The sequence below is a fragment of the Carlito syrichta genome, unplaced genomic scaffold (assembly GCF_000164805.1).
Source record: "Carlito syrichta isolate Samal-C Ts95f unplaced genomic scaffold, Tarsius_syrichta-2.0.1 Scaffold305308, whole genome shotgun sequence".
Classification (NCBI taxonomy): Eukaryota; Metazoa; Chordata; class Mammalia; order Primates; family Tarsiidae; genus Carlito; species Carlito syrichta.
The window spans coordinates 122,672-146,417 of NW_007249404.1; positions in this window are offsets into that span (position 1 = coordinate 122,672).

The window sequence follows — 23,746 nt, forward strand, 5'->3', positions numbered from 1 at the left end:
TGCCAACTGCAGGAGTTGAGTCTGAAGAGGAGAACGGCTGTGGTGGGTTCTGGGATCCTCACTAGCATAGCATGTTGCCATCTGCTTCTCTTTCTTCATACTGGAGTGTGGATCTTTCAGTCCAAGCTCAGGTCCACATGCTCTGTCCTTGAGTCCCTGTTGGGTCAGCCTGCCCAGCTTGCTGCCTTGAAGGTCATGTTGGGAGAACTTTCAGTTTCTCCCTGTTAGTGGATGCTAAGGAACTTGTAGCCAGGAGAAGGGAAGTCACCTTGGTTAGGTCACATGGCCTGTGAGTGGGCATTGTGGACAGGGCCTGACCAGGGGCTCCAGGCTCCCAGATCTGCCTCCCTCTACCACTCCAGTCTGGCACTCACAGCCTGATGGTCTTTCTATCCCTCCAGCTGTCAACGCCATGAGCTCATTAACCGAGATATTTCATTTCCTGATATGTGGTGGAGGGAGTGTCTACAGGACACCTTCCAAAAAAAATATTTTTACTCTCCAGCAGCAAAAATACACAGTATCAATTCTTGTCATTTTTGAATCTCTGGCAACAACTCAATACATTCTTATTCAGAACAATATAACAATCTGACTTCTGTTTTGGCCCTTGAGTTCTTTTGTTCCTTCTAGCAAAGTGTGAAATATGCGTTTCCTGGCCACAGGACAACAGCTCCTGACAATGTAGAAATAATAACAAACATTAACCAGAGGCAGCTGGGGGCACAGACATCATAATCCAAGCTCCTTCCAAGTCCTGCATCTGTGCTCCAAGGAGCATCACAAATAAGCAGCAGTCAACAACTGTCTCATGACCATGAGGTGGCAGTGTTTTCTGATTGTTATTAGCAGTCAAGGATGGTGTGATTTCAAAGGCTATCCCTGGCTAGTCCCCATATTCCTCACTCCCTCTGATTTGTTATATCACTTTGGTTTAAGTGCCCTCTCTAGACCTTAGTTTCCTAAAATGAAGGAACACAAATAAAGAAGTAGCACGAAGGAGGGAGTATTTTGCCTGTGTCTGAATCAGGATTACCACTACTTGGAAAGTACTAGCATGCTGTAGCAACTGTTGGTCAAATTAAAGAATGAAGTCTTCAAAGAGGAGATGACACTTGAACTGTCTTTGAGGTCAAAAGGCGGCGGTAGGTGGTCAGGCAGAGGGATCATCTTGTGCAATGGTTGGTGATGTGAAAGAGCAGATGAAGCCTTCAGCAATGACTGCTTCCATTTGCCTGGAGAGTAGGGTGTGATATAGGGGTCATGAAAGATGAAGCCAGAGGCTGAATCATGGGAGGACATACATGAGGGATGTAAACAAACCTGGAATTTAATTATAAAAAATTGTGTATTTATTAAGTGTTTAAACTTCAATCATCTTCAAAGTACTCTCATTTGATGCAATACACCCACTGAGATGCTTTTTCTACTGCTCAAAACAGTTTTTGAACTCATCACTTTTGATGCCTTTTGATGTTTCTGCCATTTTTCTGTTTCACCTTTTCCACACCAGCAAAACATTTCCCTTTTAGGCCTTTTTTCCATCTGAGGACATCAAAAAAATATTGCTTGGGGTAAGATTGGATGAATAGGGAGGGTAGGCCATGGGAGTCATGCTGCTTTCTGTCAAAAACTGATGAATACTCTGTGTGGTGTGGGCAGGTTGCTCATGTAAATCATCCATCATGAAATGGGAAAACACACCGAAGAAATTTCAAAAAAAAAATTCAGTGAATCCAAATGCAGCCTCTCACAACAGCACTAGCTGGTGCACTGATGCCCATGGGTTCCTAGAGGGGGAACCCTGTCTTCTATGCTATTCTGGGTACTTTTGGGTCCCTTCTCATAGATGCTTTGCTATAAGTTTAAACTTGGCCCTGAAAGAGATAGAAGCCACCAAAAACTCTCCAAAGCTCTAATCCACTCAATAATAGTAAAAATGATGACTATAATAACACCACTAGTTAACACTTGTCAAGCATCTAGATGCTGGCCTTCATACATGGTATTAGTGCCTTTATAAAAGAGGCCTAGTCCTTTTGTCCTTTAGCCATGTGAGGACACATAGAAGATGCCATCTATGAGGTATAATAATTAATGATAATAATAATTATTTTTAAAAGACAAAAATGGAAAATAACAGGCGTCAAGAATGTGAAGAAATTTGAATCCTAATATATTGCTGGTGGGAACACAAAATGGTGAAGCTTCTATAAAAAAATAGTTTATTAATTCCTCAAAAAGGTAAACATAAAATCACCATATAACCCAGCAATTCCACTACTAGCCATATATCCAAAAGAATTCAAAACAGGTGATCAAACAAGTACTTGTGCATGAATATTTGGCAGTTTGACAGTCCAACAGCCAAAAGCTGGAAACATAACTAAATGTCTACCAAAGGATAAGCAAATTGTACAGAGACACAATGAACATACACTGGAGTGTTGCTGGTCAGCCACGAGAAGGAATAAAGCACAGATGCATGCTACCATATCGATGAATGAGGGAAACATGTCTAAGCAAAGGAAGCCAGTTACAAAAGATCACAGATTGCATGATTCCATGTCTACGGCATATCCAGAGTAGGCAAATCCATGAAAGCAGGTTGGTGGTGGCCAGGAACTGGCAGGAGTGTGGGGCTACAGGGAATACCTACATAGTGAATGTGGGGTTTTACTTTGGGATGATAAACTGTTCTGGAAGGTAAAGGTGGTGATTGCATCACATTGTGAACAGCATGCATCAGTGCCACTGAATTGCTCACTTTAAAGTGGTTAACTTTATCCCGTGTGAATTTCATCCCAATAAAAAAATGGGCAACGTATTCAGTCATTCACAGAAAAAGAGAACACCGATGGCTTTCAATGTAAGTCAGATGATCAGGTCAACGTTCGGTCAAAACTGGACTCAGGTCCCACCCACTCAGAATATAAATCAAGGTCTCTCTGACCAGGCTCAGGGCCTCAGCCTGTAATCCCAGCACTTTGGGTGGCTGAGGTGAGCGGACTGCTGAGTCTGCGGGTTCGAGACCAGCCCGGGCAACTTGGTAAGACCTCTTCTGTACAATAAATAAAAAAGTAGCTGGGTGTGGTAGCATGCACTGTAGTTTCGGCTACTTGGAAGTCTGAGGTGGGAGGATTGCCGGAACCCAGCAGGTCAGCGCTGGGGTGGCCGTGAGCATGTGTGCCACTGCACTCCAGTCTGAGCAACAAAATGAAACTGCAACTAAATTAAATAAATAAAATAAAATAAAATAAATCAAGGCCTCTCAAGGACCTGTAAAGCCTTTCATTATCAGGTCCCCACTAACTCTCTGAGCTCATGTCCTGCTACTCTTTCCCTCAATTGCTTACTCCAGCCACCCTGACATCTTACTGTCCCAAGAATACAAGTGCCTTCCAGCCCCAGGGCCTTTGCATTTGTCATGCCTTCTGCCTGAAATATCATTTCCCCCATATATCTTCCTAATCTGCTTCCTCACTTCAAGTAGGTTTCTGATTAAATGCACCCTTTATCTGGGAAGCTTCCTCTGAGCGCATTATGCAAAAGACTATCCCCACTGTCATTTTCTGTCACCTTTCCCTGTATCATCTTCTTAACACCTATTATAGTATATACCTATGTGTGGTGTCTGCTTCTTTCCATATATGTGTTACAAAATGAGGATTTGGCCTGGCTTGCTCACTGCTGTGTATCCTCATCCCCTAGAACAATTCCTGCACATAAGAGACATTTGTAAATATTTGTTGAATTGAAAAAATATAATATTCTGATGACCTGGAACTGAATCCCTCATTAAGGTGAGTGCCCTCTTTTGTTCTAAGTGAAGAACAAAATGTGTGTCTTTTGAACAGCCGTTTTCTAAAGTTACTCACAGAAGAGGTGTGACGTCATGAGGGTTAAGCGTGAGAATTCATGTTAAACATCCAGCGATATGGCTGGTGCCTAGGTACGCCTAGGAGAGACCGAGGACATGGGAGGGCAAAGTTTGGTCACCATTTTTTGGAGAAGATTCCCATGATGGAAGGACCAGTGAAGGATGCCAGGAAGTCTGGATCCTGGTCACCACTTTGCTTAGCTTCTGGGCCCTGGTTACCTTTATTGCGAAAAAAGGGTTATGATGAGTTGAATTGTGGCCCCCTCAAATTCACATGTTGAAGTCCACATCCCAGTACTTCAGAATGTGACTATATTTTGAGACAGAACCTTCAAGGGGGTGATTTAAATTAAAATGAGGTTATTAGGGTTGGCTCTGGGCAAAAGGACAGGTGTTCTTGTAAGAAGAGAAAGTTTGGGCATGAGAGACACCAGGGGTGTGAATGCACAGAGGGAAGACTGTGAGGACATAGTGAAAAGTGGCCATCCACAAACCAAGGAAAGGAGCCTCAGGAGAAATCAACCTTGCTGACACCTTGCTCTTGGACTCTCAGTCTCCAGAACTGAGAGAAATAAACTTCTGCTCTTAAACCACCCAGTCTGTGTTATTTAGTTATAGGAGCCCAAACAGACTAAGACACAAGGGGTTGCACAACAGGCTCTCAAGGTGTCCTCTGGTTCAACTTTCTTTTTATTTTATTTTTATTATTTATTATTTTAATTTTCTGATTCAGAGTCTCACTCTGTCACAAGGCTGGAGTGCAGGCCACTCCAGCATCGATCTGCATCATTCACGGCCACCCCAGCATCGACCTGCTGGGCTCCAGGGATCCTTCTGCCTCAGTCTTCCAGAACTACAGATGCGCACTACCATGCTCAGCTAAGTTTTTGATATATTGTAGAGACGAGGTCTCACCAAGTTGTCCAAGCTGGTCTCAAGCCCCTAGACTCAGGCAATCCTCTCGTCTCAGCTTCCCAAAGTACTGGGATTACAGGCTTGAGTCACCACTCCCAGCCTAGTTCAACTTTCAAGGGTTACCCCACATGAACCTCAGCTCTGCCTCTTGGGGGCTGTGGGATCTTGAGCCCATTACTCAACATCCCTGATCTTGACAGTCCCCATCTGACAGCTAAAAGGGAGCCCACTATGGCCAAGTGGGGTCAAAGGTCAGGTGTGGCGGTGCAGGTTGGATGCCCGGCACAGCACAGGCATGGTGTTTCATTACTGGGTCGTAGCATCACATACAAATGACTTACACTTCTGTACTGTAGTTTACTCATCTGTGTGGCAGTTACTTTTAGGATTAAGGGGGAGACTATCTGGCTGGCATAAGGTAAGGGCCCCACATATTTTAGCAATGATCAGTAGCAACATTCTGCTTCTTCAGTAGAAATTCAACAGGAGTGTGTATTGATTGATATTCAGTAGGATGATTAATCACACAGTAGCTCAAAATTTGTTGAGTGCTTATTTTGTGTCAGACACTGTCATAGTGAAAAACAAAATACAAACATGAAACGTATTTTTTTTGTTTATATGGGTGTGTATATGTATGTAAAACTTATTTTTTTGAGTCAGAGTTTCACTTTGTCGCCCAGGCTGGAGGTCAGTGACATGCTCATGGTCACTCCAGCATTGACCTGCTGGGCTGTAGCAATCTTTTAACCTCAGCCTTCCAAGTAGCCAGAACTATAGACATGCGCTACCACACCTGACTAGTGTTTTATTTATTTATTTATTGTAGAGATAAGGTCTTGCCAAGTTGCCCGGGCTGGTCTCGAACCTGCAGGCTCAGGCAATCCACTCGCTTCAGCCTCCCAAAGTGCTGGGATTACAGGCTGAGCCACTGTACCCGGACTATGTATAACTTTTTAAATTACTTATCCTTTAGTAAGCAAAAGTTAATTTGAAGACCTCTTGTGTAGAACTGTCCCCCTCAACACATATGGACTGAGCTGTCTGTACTGTTTTTGAGAACAAGTTTCTAATAGTTGAGAGTGTTTTGAACTTGCTTTGGGGCATGTATGTCTCCAACCCTGTGGAGCTACATACTATGGAATTGAAGCAGTATATTTGAAATGAACAACAACACAGGAATTGTAAAGGCAAAGAAACAGAACTTGAATTCTTCATTCTATCCTTCTTGTGAACAGTAAGAGTTTTTATTTGCATTCAAAATTTAAAATGGTGAAACCATGTGAGCTGTGAGGTGTAATGTTTTTGTATGGCAAGTACAAATTTTAGTTCGGATGTAAAATATTTTACTGGACTTGTGGAGTATCTTTAAAAGCAAAATGTAATTTTTTTATTGTTAATTGCCTGCTTTAAATTTTAAAAACTGATCAGGAAAACATTGCTTATGACTGAAAATAATTTGCTTGTGTAGAGGAGGGTGTGTTAACAGGTGATAACTCTGGATGTCAATACACGAGACAAGCCACTGATCAGGAAGAATATTTTTCAAATGCAAGTCTGACCCTGCACTTACCTGAAGCTTCAGGCTCTGACCCTGACACCCTGGCACGGATGTTCCCTGCCCCAAAGCTGCCTTACGCAGGGTCATGCATGGGCAGTTCTTAGGGCAACACAAGTGGAGGACTGGGATCTGGTGGTGGGCTGGCAGTGCGGGGGCTCTTGCAGCTGACATACTCTGGACAGCAGAGTTCCAGCATTCAACCTGCCCTTGCCTCTCTGGGTGGCCTCAGGCAAGGCCCTTACCTGCAGGGCCTCAGTTTCTGCTCCTGTACAATGAGGGCCCGACCTGGAAGGTGTCCAAGGTCCTTCTATGCCCTGTAGCTCTGTCTCTTTCAAGGCCTGACGTCAGTCAGCCTAGGCTGGCAGAGTTCACTTCTGGAAAGGAAGGAATAAAAATGCAAGTTGTTTGTGATTCCAGAGAAAGTTAGACCAATCTTTTCTTTGTTTGTGGACTTGCCTTTGTCAGCTTCCTCAGCCTGTTCCCTGCTCTGGCACCAAAATAGACCCCTAATTATCTATAGACAGCGATTGTTTCTTCCTCACTAAAAATTATTTTTGTTTCTTTTTTTTAAGTGGAAATTTCTATGGATTGGAGAAATTGTGCAAACTAGGTAAAAAGATTGTGATGGCTCCGCAATGTCACACAAACAACTCAAAGGATGCCCACTGAAATCCCTTGGCCTGCAGGGGACAGAAGAGTTTGATGTGGAAGTCCGACCTGGGTCCAAATGCTGACTTCAGGCCCGTCACTTCCTATTCTGAGTTTTCTAGCCTTTCAAACAGCGATGATGATTTCTTTCCCATCCCAGCTAACAGGATGCCTTGCAATGCACTGCTCCAAGTGCCCGGGGCAGATCGTTTCAGCTGCCTCAGTGCCAGGCCCTGGGGAGATGAGTGAGAGGGAGCCCCCAGGCTCCTGGGGTATCTGCTGCTTCTTGCTGGGTAGATCTGGGAGAGTTGAGAAGAAGGAGCACTCCTTGTAGGTGGGAGCAAGAAAATATGAGGAAGGGTGAGGGCGGGGTGAGATCTGGGTAAATAAAGAGGAAACAGGAATGGCAGGCAGATGGGAAGGGGTGCTGGTGGTTGACTGGGGTGGTGAAGTGGAGGGGGGTGATCCCAGCAAAAGAACTCCTTGAGTGAAAGGGAGAGGCAGGGCATAGATCCAGGGTGCTGCTGCCTGTGTGGCCACGAGCTACACTTCACATCCTCTCAGTAAATCAGCTCGTGTGTTTCTGTCTGACCTTGTCCAGAGAAAGAGGGAGGGAAGGGAAAAAGAATTCTAGCAGATTCATGTGACTTGCTCATTGCCAGAAAATGCATCACTGAGCTGATGCATTTTCTCACTGACTCTTTCAACAATTTGCATTTGACAGAAGAGGAAACAAAAACTTCCAAAAGTTTAAGACCAGCCTAGGTCTGCTCTGTAACTCAGACTGTAATCCCCGCACTTTGGGAGGCTGAGGCAAGTGGATTGCCTAACCCTGCAGGTTAAGACCAGACTGGGTAACTTGGTGAGATCTCGTCTCTATAATAAGAAATACAATAAAATAAATAGCCGGACCTGGTAGCATGCACCTATTGTTCCAGCTACTTGGAAGGCTGAAGTGGAAGGATTGCCAGAGCCCAGCAGGTCGACACTGGGGGTGGCAGTGAGTGTGCCATGGAACTCCAGCCTGGGTGATGGAGTGAGACCCCAACTCAAAAAAAAAAAAAATCAGCCCAAGGTCACAATGATAGAAACAAGTCAAGAGTAGAACCCAAGACTTTTGAACAACTGGGGAAATGGTCAATCAGTTAGCATCTTCCCCAATCAGAGTTTGTAACTTTCAGCAACTGAAATAATTTTGCCAATATGGACAGAAAGGGAGTTCATTAAAAAGGTGGTTCCTTGACTGCTGGAGAGCTAAGAACAAGGCTTGGGGTGAAATTCAAATGGCAGAATTGGTCGAGGAAGAAATGAAGTCCTCCGCCATCTATCACTAGATGCAGTCACTTGCTCCACTGACACTGGCCTCTGGACACTGCCACGGTCACCTGCCATGTGGCTGCTTCTGCCTCAGGAGCTCCATCTGTGGCAGCTACTCCTTCTGCCTCCCCATTGCCTATCACCAGAGAGTGGCCCTCTTTCCAGATCACCAGCCTTGGGTCAAATCGAGGCTGTCAGCACTGATGGGTAGAGCCCTGGAAATGGGCTTCTGATCTGACTGAAGGCAGGTTGGCAACATCAGGACTAGACATTTTCAGCTTGTGGCATGGGAGGTAGGTTCTGCTTCTCACCAAGACTCAAGGGTGGCTAAGGTCCCACACATAAGGAGGAGGTTCAGATTTTTTTGGGGGGGTCAAGGTCTCAGTCTGTCACCCAGGCTGAAATGCAGTGGCACGATCACAGCTCACCACAGCCTTGACCTCTTGGGCTCAGGTGATGCTTCTGCCTCAGGCTCCCGATTAGCTGAGACTACAGGTGTGCAGCTCATTTTTTTGGTACAGATGAGGTCTTGCTATATTGCCCAGGCTAGTTTCAAACTCCAGGACTCAGGCAGTGCTCCCACCTTGGCCTCTCAACCTTCTAGCCTTACAGATGTGAGCCATCGTGCCTGGCCTTTTTTCTTTTTTTTTTTTTAAATCAAGAATGACAAATGTCCAATCAGCATTATTACTGGATACATACTATGTGTGAGGCCTGATTATTGGTGGTCCCAAAGAAGCAGCAGATGACCTTTCCATCATGGGACCAATTTCAGAGGCCAGTATGTGAGTTCCAAACCCAGCTCATCCCCATTTGATCCTCAAATGCCCCAGCATGGTGGACTAGGCAGGACTCATCAGACTTGTGCTGCCGAGGAACAGACAGAGGTCCAGTGAGTGTAAGTGACTTGCCCAAGGTCATGAAGGTTATAAATGCAAGCTGGTCTTGTACCCAAGGGAATTTGGGTTCTAATTCAAATCTCTTTCTGTAACATGGAGATCAGGACACTGAAGGAAGTCTGCCTGTTTGACACTTGATCTGGGCTGGGGAGGAGGGGGTGGGAATTAGCATTGGATCCTAGAGGAAGGGCTGGTTCATGCTCTGGGCGTTTATTGTGCCTGAACTGAATCCTTCTTGTCTGCTTCTCTCAGGAGGGGCCGTGTGGGAAGGCTGTGGGCTGGTGGCAGAATTCAAGAATGCCCAGAGGTCTCCTCTGTGGTGCATCGGTTCATTTCTGTGGGGGTTTGGAGTGCATTTCTCAGAGGCCACAGTTGGCAGCATCTTTGGCCTTGTGGGGCCTTCATTGACTCTGGGTTCAAACCACAGAGTCTCTGCCCCAAAAGCATAAGGGAAGGGCTGCAGGGTGTGCCTGATTGTAGACTGAGTCTTTGGCCAAGGTTGCCAAAATGCAGTGGGAGGGTCCCGGGTCTTGGACCTTCAGCCTTGGGAAGAAAAAGTGTCCTGGCCAAGGAGTGGCTGACCCATGCTCCCACAACCTCCCACAGTTTCCTGCTCTGCTCACCTGCCTGGTCCACCAAGAAACTCCTGTGGGTACTTAGGGCTGTGAGCCTGGAGAGAAGCACTCAGGTCTTGGGGACAGGGCACAGTATCTGGGGTCACAAGTCCCAGATCTGCAGGAACACAGAGAGAGAGCCTGGGTCAAGTCGCTTAACTAATCTAAACCTCAGTTTTATCTTCTCTCAACTGAAATAATAATATTGTGAGAAATAATAGAGTTTGTAGATGCCAAATCTCCATAGTATATGGTACATAACAGATCTTCAGTAAGTGTAGAACGAGTGAGCGGTGGAATGAACCCACTTAAAACTGCCCCAGGGTCCCAGGAAGGGGTGGGTATTTTTAGGAAGGAGAGGTTGAGTGGATGGAATCAGAGGCACCAGGTTTTTGGATTCTGAAGACCCACAAGTATCTTGTCCAACATTATCATTGTAAAGGTGTGGAAACTGAGGTTTGAAAACAGGAAGGGTTGTTACCAAGGTCACCTGGAATACTCTATTGAGTCCCCTTCCCTGTCCCTAGTTTATATTTAACCTCATTGCATCCTCTCCAGGTTTCAAACACAGAAGGGAGGTTGGAGGTAAAATGAATAATGGAATTGTGATTTCAATCGTTTCATGCAACTTCAAAGTGATCAAACTTGTGTGGTAATTCCTTGCCGGGTTGCTTTGTCTAAGCTGCGTAGTTTTCTGAGCCTTGGTTTCCCTTATCTGTAAACCAAGGAGAATAAGGCGAGCCTCTGTGAAAGTTAAACGTTTGATTTGGGAACGTGGGGTAAAAACCCCGGATGTGGACTGATCAGATAGGATCAGAAACCACTTCCTCCTTGCAGGAAGCTGTTTTTCCTCCTGGAAAGAAGGCCTAGGAGGGCACAGAGGAGGGGGAAGGTGGCGGGCTCTCTTTCCACCGGGCCCTGAGGATGACAGCAAGACTCTACATGGCAAGGGAAGGCCCACATGATGCCTGCCTGGCCTGTCACCCCAGCTGCTTCTGACTTGTGGTGTGAGCCTGGGCGAGTGGTCACCCTTCTCTGACCTTTGCACTCCTATCTATAAAACGAGGGTGTTTGCTTAGATGATCTTTAGGAACGCTTCTATCTCTGATGTTTAAACATTCTTTAAATGCATTAATTCCAGAACTCCTGGCAGTATTTCCAAGGGCCCAATTTCCTACCAGGTCAGTTTTGAAATAATGACGAGGGAGCTCATTACGGCTCTCTGCCCATACAGGCAATTCCTGAGGGGGACACATTTTCTGCGCTTGTGCACACGCCAATTTTCCAACATTTCATGTTCTCAAATAATAACTGTTATTTCTATTAGACGGTTCATTCACAAAGATCTCTCTGTGCCAAAGGTGCCTGGGGCTGGGGTCTGGGCACACAGTTTTGGCAATCTCCCTCTGAGAATGTGTCTACACCTGCAAGACAATTAACCAAGTCATTTAAGTGAAAAACCCACCACTTTACACCTGAAATATACTAATAATTGAGAAAAACAATATGTGGGAGTGTTTCTGCTATTAATTATCTGAATAATCGCCTCAGATCTTCACTTCGCATGTTTAGAAGTAGCTCACTGAAGTGAGAGTTTTCCCGAAAACAAGATGTAGGGTTTCTAAACCTTCCTTGGATGTGGGCTCCTGGGCGGTCTCGTGGGGTCACATCTCAGTCAATGAGGTTGGCTCCCACTTTGCTGCCTCTGTTTCTTCCTCTGGGTCTCTGTGATCCCCATCTCTGGATGAAAAGGCAGAAATTCCTCATGGCTCATACAGCACATTTTTGCATTTCTCCCCTAGGTCCTTACCCCATTCCTGGGAAGCCAATGCCACTGTACCGCTAGAGAAGAGTGAAGCTATCAGCATGAGATTCTCTGAGGTTCCATGACTAGCAGGACATCTGCCATTTGCAGAGGCTTTGGACTGCCCCTCACTGCCTTATGGCCTCTTCCACCCCTTGGGTGGGCACCCTTGGTGCCTCCCTGGCACTCAGTGCAGGGGACTGGGCCGGGGGTTCCAACCTGCCTGCAAAGGCTTGAAGTGATGCTGCCCGTGGAGCGGCTCGAGTCTGTCCCCCTTAGACCTTCGTGTTGACACAACCCAGAGACCCTGTAACAGAGCAGTCCTGTAGTCCGTAGAGAGGTTTGGGGGGGAGGAGAGGCCTGTGGTCCCTGACAGAAGGGAAGATGAAAGGAAGATAGTGAGCTGCGCTGGCCTTTCTGACCCAGCTAAAAGAGGCATCAATCAGCCCTGGCTGTGAAGCCCTCCTGGCCTGTGTACCTCAGACAGGTCAGACGATGATGGGAAGATGGCTAGATTGGCAGCCAGCAGGCCAGGAGGTGAACCCTACTTCGTCTCTTCTGCCTGTGCCCTGCTGGATACATCACCCCCTCTCTCCAAACCTCAGTTCCCACCACTGCAAAATGGAGATGCGAATTTTTGCATTTCTCCCCCAGTTCCTGGAAGACCTATTGTTGGCTGCTCACTCAGAACCTGGCACATAGTAGGTTCTCTCTGCGTAATCATTTCTACCTCTCTCCTTCTTGATTCTCAATGATGAGACACTTAGCCCCAGCAAAACTGGCATCTACTGGGCTGTTCTCAGGTGACCTCCTATAACCCCTTCCGCCCTGGGCAGGTCGGCTGACCTGTGACCCTGAGGTGTTGACAGAATCTCTGACCTCTGGGAAGGAGCAGGTCACTTTGCCGAGTTTGTGCAAATAGATAAAGAACAAAGTGGCCCATAAATCAGGGCAACAGGAAAAACAAATAATTCTCTCTTCCCCTTGGGAAAGCAGCATCAGGGGTGTGGGTGGGTGAGTGGGGTGAGGGGAAAGCTGTCCAGGCAAGTCCCCTCAGGGGCGTCTCCTGATGCAGCTGACCTGTTGCCCACCTGGGCAGAGGTGGGGACAGGTCGTCTGGGAAAGAGGGCTCTGCCAGGTGGGGGCAGGGGTGCGGGTTCTGCCCTGGCAATGCCCTGGTGAGTCCCTTCTCAACTGCATGGAAGGGGAGGCATTCAGAGTCTCTTCTGGGAGCCTGGCCTCCGAAAGAAGGTTGGCCTGGATTTGGGGTGGGAAAGTTACTTCCCTCTGTGGGCATTACTCGTTATTCTACATTGTGGTAGAAAGGAGGGAGCCACGGAAGGGACTTACAAGTATTTGACTGGCACTCTCCTCCTGACCAAACCACTTCCTGTGTGATCATAGACCCACAGTGCTCTGAGTCTCGGTTTCTCCAACTATAAAATGAAGGCTAATCCCTGTCCTGCCTACTTCTCTGGCATGTGGCGAGAGTGACAATACGTGTGCACCGACAATGGGGCCCGAAATGTCCTGCGAAGGACACTGGGGCTAGAAGGGGCCACCAGGTTCAAGCCCCAGCTCCATTGCTGGGAGAGTGTGAGCAAGTGATCGAACCTGCCAAGCTTCAGTTTCCTTCTCTGTATAGCAAGGATGGTGACAGTTCTTGCTCCTTAGGATTATTTGGAGAATTAAAGGACACATTATCTAAGACTCCAGGTACACATACTAGGTATGTGCCCTCATCTGCCCTCCAGGGTGCCCTCATCTCTGCAGTTTTGCAAACTCTTCAGGGTGCGACCACAGAACTGCTTTCTAACTCTTGCTGGTTTTGCCCCAAGCTTGCCCTCCTGAGAAAACACATACTAGGTATTGACTAAAAAAACCAAAAACAACAACAACAAAAAAACAACAACCAAACATATCTCCCCATCCTGGTCTCATTGAAAATCCACCCATCTCCTCCAACCCCTGATACACTTCAGGTTTGGATCCTGGAGGTTTATTGAAAGGTCAAGGCTGGACGTAGACAAGCCCCCATGGCCCACATCAGCCTGCCCAGCCCACCCCTGGTGTCCACCATTCCACCTTGCTGTCCTGCTCCATCCAAACTCGCCTCCCTCCTGCTCCGGAAAAGCCATGCCCACTCCCTACCCAGCATGCTGCATTTGATGTTCCCAGGGTACCAACAGTTCTGAGCAGCCTGAGACCTAGGGGTTCCGAGGATGTGGGACTTCCAGGACTGACACAAGGACAGTCCCGGGCAAACCTGTGTTCCTCTGAACAGGGAAGACCCTTCCCCCAGGTACCCACACTGCTACCTCCCCACCTCTGCTCAGGACTGTCCTGACACCCTATGTGAAGGATGTCTCCCTTTCTTCTTTTTTCTCCAAAGCTCTCATCAGCATATGGACATGGCGGAAGCACATGGGAAGGATAATGGCAAGATGATGGCAGTGATGCTGGCAAATAACGTGCATCTGCTGGGGTCTGAGTACCGCTCTCAGCAGCAAAGACAGCAGGATGGACTTTATGTCTCCTTATTTAGGGAGGCGAACCACTAGCCCCCACTGCTCCCCTTGCCCTCTCCACCTGTGCCTGCTTTGTTTGTCTGTCTCTCCTGTCTAGAATGTAATCGCCATATAAGCAAGGAATTTGGTTGTGTTTCTATGTTTAGAAAATGTCTCCTTGAATCCACCAAATAACCTCAAGAGATAGGTACCGTAACCATCTTGGCACTGGGGGTCTAATCACTTGCTCACATTCTCACAACAACGGAGCTGGTGTTTGAGACAGGTGGCCCCATCCCATTTCTGGTTTTATTTTTGTTTTGCTTTTTTTTTTTTTTTCTGCTATATCCCCTGGAGCCTAGAATAGAACTTGGCAGGTAGTAGGTACTAGATATATTTTGTCAAATGAATGAGTACATGAATGAATCTATGGTTTAGGGGTCTAAATAAAAGCAGAGAAAAGGCCAGAAGAATTGCTTTTTGAAATAAAGATTAAAAATAAAAGTTTACGGCTGTTCCGTGTTGATGAAGTGTGTGGGCTCATGTGCCAAGCAGGAAGCAGGGTTGGATACTTGGACTGGAGCAAGAGAGACTGAGAAAGTGTAGCAAGACTTCAAAGCACCAACAGCCTCTCTTTGGCTGTGTCTAAACAAGTGAGGCCCAGGAGGGAGGCAATTAATCAGGTAATTCCAGCCCCTTCCACCCAATGGCCTCAATTATCTGGCTACTTGAAAACTACCCCGTTTTATGGGTAATGAGAGTTAATAGGCCATTGTCCGGAAGCAGTCTCTCCCCCGTTGGTTCCTTGGCATTCCAGAGGCCCCAGGCAGCAAGAAAGTTTCAGCCAACCTCTTTGGGAGTCATTCTCTGCATCTGTAATACTGGACAAGAATACCTTCTTGTCTAGCACATTGAGCAGGTTGCTCTTAGGATCAAAATTCTGGAAAAGCACCTGTTCAGGTTCTGGAATCCTGGCTGCAGTGCTGCACATGTCTTGGTTTCATTCTGGCCAGTTACATTCATTTCTCTTCCCACCCGCTGAAACGAAACCTCCTACCATCTGCCCTCCAGGGCGCCCTCATCTCTTCAGTTTTGCAAACTCTTCAGGGTGCAACCACAGAACTGCTTTCTAACTCTTGCTGGTTCTGCCCCAAGCTTGCCCTCCTGAGAAAAAATGACAGTCACGGGGGACAAAATGGAAGACAGGGAACTCCCATCATTGACCCTCTATTGCTGGGCCCTTTAAAAGCACGGTCTCATTTAATCCTCATGAAGTCCTGCCAGGAAGGGTGTTGTTTTGATTCTACTTCACAGACAGGGAGAACTGAGGTTCAGAGGTTTAACTAGCACATCTAAAGTTAGACAGTCAGTAGGAGGCAGAGCTGGGACCCAAATTCAGGGGCCTATGGAGTCACCAACTCCAGGGCTTTCAGAAGTACAAAGTTACGGAACCAACCAACCAACCAACAAACAAAAAAACCAGAGCTCAAGAAAGCAATTTTGGAGTCCAATCCTTTATCTTGTAGATGGAAAAATTGTAAGCCAAGGTGGGGACATGGTGGAAGCACGTGGGAAGGATAATGGTAAGATGATAGCAGTGATGCTGGCATGTAACGCGTATCTGCTGGGGTCTGAGTACCACTCTCAGCAGCAAAGACAGCAGGATGGACTTTATGTCTCCTCATTTAGGGAGGCGAACCACTAGCCCCCCCTTCCCTCGCCCTCTCCACCTGTGCCTGCTTTGCCCTCACCTGAGGCTTCAGCCTTGCTCACAGCCAGCTTCTGTGCTGGCCTCAAATCCTATGGCTGGAGCACTGAGGTGGGAGGGCCCAGGGTCCCTCTGCAACCAGGTTCTGTCCCCACAAGCTGGGCTTATCCCTGCCTGCTTGTGTACAGGCTATTTGTCAACCCCTGGCCCAGTTCTCCGCTGGCCTTGGAACTTGGATGCTGACTGAAGACTCAGACAGAAGGGCTCCCAGGTGGGCCTGGGTCTGATGGAGCACTCCTGTCCTTTCTTGGGTGTGTGGTCTCCAAGGTGCCTGAGAGTTCCAGAGATGGCACCTCAAACAGCAAGATCCTTGCTTTGCAACATTGCCCAGCGAGGTCCTCCTGGACTCCTCCCGAATACCTCTTGCCACCACCTGGCTGTTTCCCTTTCAGAGGAGGGAAGTCTGACACAGCTTGGTGGAAAGCACCACTTCTATAAATCGTTGAGTGAAGTGCTTCTAAGGAGGTATGGGAAGCTCTTTCTCCTGTGGACAAAGCCCACCTGGCCTTGGGGTCTGGGCCATGCCCTTGAGCCCCTCCCCACCTCTGGCCTCTGCCAGGCTTCACTCACTGTTCAGCAAGTTGGAGCCGAGTCTTGGCACCTGAGCCGGGGCAGGCTTGAGTGCCTGTCTTCAGAGCTCCACGGCCCCAGGTCCCTCTTCCCTACCGTAGTGCTTCTCCTGGGCGTGCTGACTGTGTTCTCTGGTTTCTCCCCCACTGGAGGTGATCCCTGAAGGCAGGGTTATGGCGTTTTCATCTCAGTGGATCAAGCACTCAGTATAGGGCCTTTCCAGACCATGAATGTGTCAGTGAGGCACCTGGAGGAGTCATGAGGCCACGGCCTCACATGCCCTTTTCCTGGCTCTGTTCTTCTCCTCCAGCCAGACTCAAACCCTCTGTGCAGCTCCATTCTCTCTGGTCTCATCACAGGACCAGGGTGCTGGATAGCACTAAGGAGATAGTCATCTCTGAAGGGTGGTGAGTGAGAGGGCCATTCTGATCTTCTCTGGTTGTTTCCAATCCTGTGTCCTCTATCTCACAGTTGCTGAGAAGCCCCTGTCTTCCTGGCAAGATGAGGTGCTGTCTGGGGGTCATCAGGGCAGCAGAGGTCTGAGGCCTCTTAAACGGTGAGGCCACCATCTCTGGCCCGCACCTGACCCTGTAGGCCCAACACCCACACACGGGCCCTGTATTTCCTCTCCTCACTGCGTGGCCCAAGACAGGTAGGAGCTGCCCATGGGGCTGGGAGGGTCTCCAAGTCACTGCTTGACATAACACAGTGCCCACAAGACTCTGAGTGGCAGGAAGTACCTGGGAGGGAGCCCATGTTCCACTGAGGGAGGAGTGCCATCACTGTGATAGGCAGGACATGGAACCCATTGGCCTTGGCTTCATCCTGTTCCAGCAGTCAATGGACGCAGTTCTAGTGCAGGGAAAAGCTCCCCTGGGCTCAAGACTGGGGAACTCAGAGCTGAGGGGGAGCTGAGAGAACCATGGTAGGACGGGGACTGCCATCAAATTGAGGGAACATCTCTGAGCCTTGGTTTTCTCCTTTGGAAAATGGAGGCGAAATGCCCACAGCATACCCCATGCCTTCCTCAGAGAGGGGATGTGAGGAACACAGTGGGATAACTGACTTCCAGCACCTACAGGCCCTGGGCCTGTGGTAGCCACTCAACAAACGCTGGCACCTTCTTCCTCTCCTTCCCTGCCTCAGCTGGAGAGACTGGGCCAAAAGGTGCAGTGTACCAGGCATCCCTCATGTCTGATTTGTGACGACTTTCTGCTTTTCCAAAGAGCAACTTGGACATTATTTCTTTCCAGCCTCACCCCAACCCAGTAAGTTGGACAGGGCAGCAGGGAGGACTAAAGTCCAGCATGGAGAGTGATTGTCTAGGGTCATCCACAGGCCAATAATGGGATGTGGGTCGTGCCTTTCCCCATGGTGAACTTCAGCTGTGCTCCCCAACCTTGGAGAGAAGAATCATCTTGGTCCTGCAGCTTCCCAGCCTTTTTACCCTAGTCAGGCTTGCCCAGCAGCTGTGGGCCATATAACTCGGGCTCTGCCTCTAATTTGCAGGACCTGGAAGATGCCAGTCCCCTATCTGGAATGCAGATCCCATGCAGAGATTGGGTTGTAGGGTGCCTTGCCCCAACATCCTGACTGTATCTTCTTTGTGACCAGACACAAACATGAATGACTAAATCATAAACAGGTTTCAACATCCCTCCTGAGCTCCCCAAGCCGGCTGGTAGGGAGGCTGCGAGTGTGAGGGGGAGAATGAGTCAGGATGAGCTAAGAGAAAAAGCCGGGTGAGGCAGGCAGGGAGGCTGTGAGCTTCAAAGGAGGCGGCCCTTCTCTAAACAATGCCTTTGGGGACCAGAGGGACTGTTCTTTTTTTTTTTTTTTTTTTTGAGTTGGAGTCTCACTGGGTCGCCCAGACTGGAGTGCAGTGGCCGCTCCCGGCCACCGCAGCCTCGACCTGCTGGGCTCCGGCGATCCTTCCGCCTCAACCTTCCAAGTAGCCGGAATTACAGGCATGCGCTACCATGCCCAGCTGATTTTTTTATTTATTGCAGAGATGAGGTCTTGCTGCCCAGGCAGGTCTTGAACCCGCGGGCTCAGGCAATCCACTCACCTCAGCCTCCCAAAGGCGCGGGATTACAGGCTGAGCCACGGAGCCCGGCTTGGGACTGTTCTTAAGTTGGCTTCTGCCTCTCGTTCAGGAGCTCAGAAGAGTGAAAGGGCTGGCTAGTCCAGAAGGGAAACTGAGGTAGCTGTGTGTGAGCACCTGGGGAGGGGTTCTGGGGAAGCCTGAGGAGAGGGTTGAACTGGGAGTCGCAGGGTTTGTGCTGTGTGATGGGGAGGGTCCTTGCCAGTCTTTGTGTTTTCATCAGTAAAAAGGGAAACGGCCTGGTGCTGCCAACCTCAGGACTGCTGTGAGGATCAAATGAGGTCTCAGATGAAAAGGTTCCATGGAGGATGATGCCCCTAAAACAGAGGTCTCCCCAGAGTTTTTTCTCATACTTTTCCAGCTCTCTGCTGACCCTCAAGGTCAGCCTGTCATTCTGGGATGCACCCTGGTGTCCTTGGGCTCACTGTCAGCCTCTGCCTTTCTCCCCAAATATCCTTTCTCTCTTTACCTCACTTGTGGAAATGTTGTTTATTCTTTAAAAACAGTTGAGAGCAGAGGACCGATACATCCACAATATGAATGAACCTCATAGATGTTATGCTGAGTTTACGAAGTCGGACACAGAAGAAAGCATACACTCTATGATTCCAATTTAAAGGAAGTTTAAGGATAGGCACAACTTAACCTATGAGGAATGGAGACCAGAACAGAGGTTGTCTCTGGGTGAAGGAGGGGCTGGCTGGAAGGGGGTTTGAGGGAGCTTTCCAGGGTGGTAGAAATGTTATTTATCTTCATAGGGATGGTGGTTATGCACTAACTATATAAACCATATACTGAAATTCTGTGTATTTTACAGTCTATAATTTATGCCTTAATAAAAACAAATGATGAATAATTCATAATAACCAAAAAGTAGAAACAACTCAAATATCCATCAATGGATGGATAATAAATGTGTCATATCCACACAGTGGAATATTTTTTTTGCAATAAAAAAGGTAATATACTAATACCTGCTACAATGTGAGTGAAAACCTTAAAAACATGCTAAGTGAAAGAAGCCAGTCACAAAAGTCCACATATGATATGATCCCATTTATATGAAATGTCCAGAATAGACAAATTCACTAATCTACTTTCTAGTAGATTAGTGGTAGCCTAGGGCTTGGGGAAGCCAGGTAGTGACTGTTCAGTGGTGGTGTGGGGTGTCTTTGGGGAGAATGAAATTGTTCTAAAATAGATTATGGTGGATATACTAAAAACCAAGGAGTTGCATATTCTAAATGGGAATGTATGGTATGTAAATTATAAATCTGCAGAGCTGTTAACAATTATGTCACATTAAAAAATTAAAATATCACTTATTCCTCAGTAATTAATATTTTAATTTTTTCCAATAAAATTAAAAATAATAATTTTCCAGCACCTTATGGTTTACCTGGCATTCAGTTCTCATCACATGGGTTACTCACAAACAAATCAGTGAAAGAGAAAACAACTTTATACTTTTGGACATGCTTGGGCTATGGTCCAGGTGTTCAACACTGGGTTCAAATCCCAGCTCTGCCGTGTGCTGGCTATGCACAGTTGCACAAGTCACTTCAATCTCTGAACTTCATTTTCCTCATCTGTAAAAATGGTGATGATACATCTATCATGAAGATGTTGGTTGAGAGGATTAGGGATAATGCATGTAAAGGTTCTGCTCTGTCATTAGCACTCAATAAAAAGTATTATTATTTTACAGATGAAGAAACAAGGGCTGGGACAAAGGAAGCACCTGATCTGGGAGAACAGAGTTGTTCAGTGGAGGTTCCTGGACTAGTTCTCAGGCCACTGGATGGGACCCATCCAACTGGCTCACTATGGGATGGTCCATGTTCCAGCCACAGCAACCAACGTAGCTCTTGGCACACAATAGATGCTCAAAATTCTCTTGCCTTGAATGTAATCCAGCACATGAGAGAAGCCTAAGAATCAGAGCAGCTAGTTGCACCCTCTTAGAAAGTACCCTCCAGTTGTATGTCTGTGATGTCAGTGGATCCCAGTTCCAGAGTCTCAAAGCACTCATGTTCTGAAAACTGTCTTTACTGGATGCTATACATTGAATGTTTGTGTCTCTCCAAAATTTGCGTTGAAATCCCAAGGTGATAGTATCAGGAGGCAGGGCCTTTGGGTGACAATTAGGGCATGAGGGCTCTGAGATGTTATGTGTAGGATTAGTGCCTTATGAAAGAGGCCCTAGAGAATGCCCTTACTCCTTCCACCATGTGAGGGCACAGCAAAAAGACAACCATCTATAAACTAGGAAACAGGCCTCACCAGACCCCGAATCTTCTCGTGCCTTCACCTTAGACCTCCCAACCTCCAAAACTGTGAGAAATAAATGTCTTGTTCAAGTCACCAAGTCTGTGGTCTTTTTATTATAGCAGCCTGAACTGACTAAGACACTGGCCTATAACTGAAGATACTCACTACTATGATGCTGTCTATTGGACAAAATGTCAAAGAGAATAGTTGTATGTCAGACATAATAAAGGAGGATATGCCTTACTACCAGAAAAAAAAGGCAAAATGCAAGCAGTGACAGAGAAATACCACACATTTACCAGATTGTGTGAGTACTTGTTTCTGGGAATGGAAGAAAAGAGGTCAGCGAAGTCACCAGTTCTATTCGAGCAGAGACACAGGGATGACAGGAGACCAGGGGAATTGTGTTCTAACTATGTGTGTAGTTTAATCCCTCAGAATGCACAGCCAGACATTCTAGTAATTGAAAGCATGGCATGACCGTAAGAAGATGACAATCTTGCTCATAGGGGTGACTATGTGACTGAAGAGGGTGGCGGGGACTTGAAGCTTTTCTCTAGGAGAAACAAGTGCAAACATTTCATCCCTGTCTAATTTCCCTGTGAGCCTTTGAACACAAAATCCATGCGACTTCAGAGGGGAGCATCCATTTCAACATTCCCTTTTTGCGTGTTGACATTGCAGATAAAGTCGTTTCATCATACACCTAATTCCTGTGACTTCCTGAGGCCCCTACCCTCACCCTGCTGAACAGCTGGTGGGGCCACATGCTCACGATAGACCACAGGGTTACCCAATCCTATAAGCCAGTTACTTCATACAGGGGAGTAGGAGAGTCCACCCATCTTTGGCTGCCTCTCCAGTCAGGCCTGTTGTGTATTTTGTGAGGAGGACAGAGTGATTAGATGGAAGCTGTGTGTTTGCTTGATCCACTTACTGTGGGTCCACTAGCATTTTTTTGAGTGTGTGGTAAAATATACATAACATAAAATTTATTATTTGCACCATTTTGAAGCATAGAGTTCAGTGGCATGAAGTACATTCACATTGTTGTGCAACCATCACCACCCTCCGTCTCCAGAGTCATCTCATCATCCCAAACTGAAACTCTACACTCGTGAAACTTCTCATTTCCCACACCCAGTCCCTGGCAACCACCATTCTACTTTCTGTCCTTCTGGTTTGCTATTCTAGGTACTTCATATAAGTGGAATCAATCAATATTTGTCCATTTGTGTCTGGATTATTTTACTCAGCATAATGTCTTTAAGGTTCACCCATATTGTAGTGTGTGTGTGTCAGGATTTTCTTCTTCTTCTTTTTTGAATTGGAGTCTCACTCCATTGCCCAGGCTGGAGTGCAGTGGCATGCTCATGGTCACCCCAGCATCAACCTGCTGGGCTCTAGCGATCCTTCCGACTCAGTCTTCCAAGTAGCTGGAACTACAGGCGCGTGCTACCACACACGGCTAATTTTTGATTTATTGTACAGACGAGGTCTCGCCACGTTTCCTGGGCTGGTCTCGAACCTGTGGACTCAGGCAATCCACTTGTTTCGGCATCCCAAAGTGCTGGGATTACAGGCTGAGCCACCAAACCTGGCCTTTTCTTCCTTTTTAAGAGTGATTAATACTCCATAACCCGTAATCTCACATTTTGTTTTTATGTTTTTTACCATCCATGCTCTGTCTGGCACTATTCAAAACACTTTGATGTATGGATGAGGAGACTAATGAGATTGATTGATACAGAATTTTAGTTCAGGCCGGGAGCCTATACGGAGGTGGCATAATTAGGGAGTCAACCAGTGTGCTACCAAAAGATGGTGGCCATTTCATTAGTGGAAGGAGACATTTCCAAGGACCAGTCTGATCAGAGATTTGGGAGGTGACTGGAAACATACAGAGTTTGCTGCGTGCTGATTGATTCTCCCTTGTAAATCGTTCTTTTTTTTTTTTTTGAGTTGGAGTCTCACTCTGTCACCCAGACTGGAGTGCAGTGGCCGCTCCCGTTCTTTTCTCTATTTGCTTACATGGGCAAGTGGAGGTAATGAGGAGGCCTTTTCGCTGTCATGTGTCAATTTCCCCTCAATTTCTAAACAATTTTGTTATTTGTTTACTTACTTTGTACCATGCTGTTGATACCTCAACTTCATTATTAACTCTTCTTTTTTTTTGCTGTTTCTTTTTTCTTTTTCTTGTTACCACATCAATGTCTTTTTTTTTTTTTTTTTTAATTGGAGCCTCACTCTGTTGCCCGGACTGGAGTACAGTGGCCATTCCCGGCCACCGCAGCCTCGACCTGCTGGGCTCCGGTGATCCTTCCGCCTCAGCCTTCCAAGTAGCTGGAACTACAGGTGCGCGCTACCACGCCCGGCTGATTTTTGATTTATTGTAGGAATGAGGTCTCACCAAGTTGCCCCGGGCGGGTCTCGAACCCGCGGCCTCAGGCAATCCGCTCACCTCAACCTCCCAAAGCGCTGGGATTATAGGCTGAGCCACCGAGCCCGGCTTCAATGTCTTTAGGAATGAAGCAAAGTATTAAAAAAATGGCTGTGTCGTTAATCTGTCAAAATACATTCCTTTTATTTGAGTTATCAAGACAGTCTCGCCCAACCCTTCCTCCTGGATCCTGCCCTCTGTCTCTCCCCTGCCCCTTCACCTGTCCACTTGGTTCCTTCAGAGTGCAGGGCTCAGGATCCTCTGCCAGTGCCCCCTTCCCTCTGGTCAGCAAAGTGACCCACTAGGGCATGTTCTGAGTTCTCCGGGTTTTTCTTTATCCTTTGCTGCTCACTATACTTTGGATGTGGTGCTATTTTGGATATCTTAGATTAGTAGAGACTTAGATTCTGATAAGCGAGGGGTTGTGATACTTATTGATATAGAGACA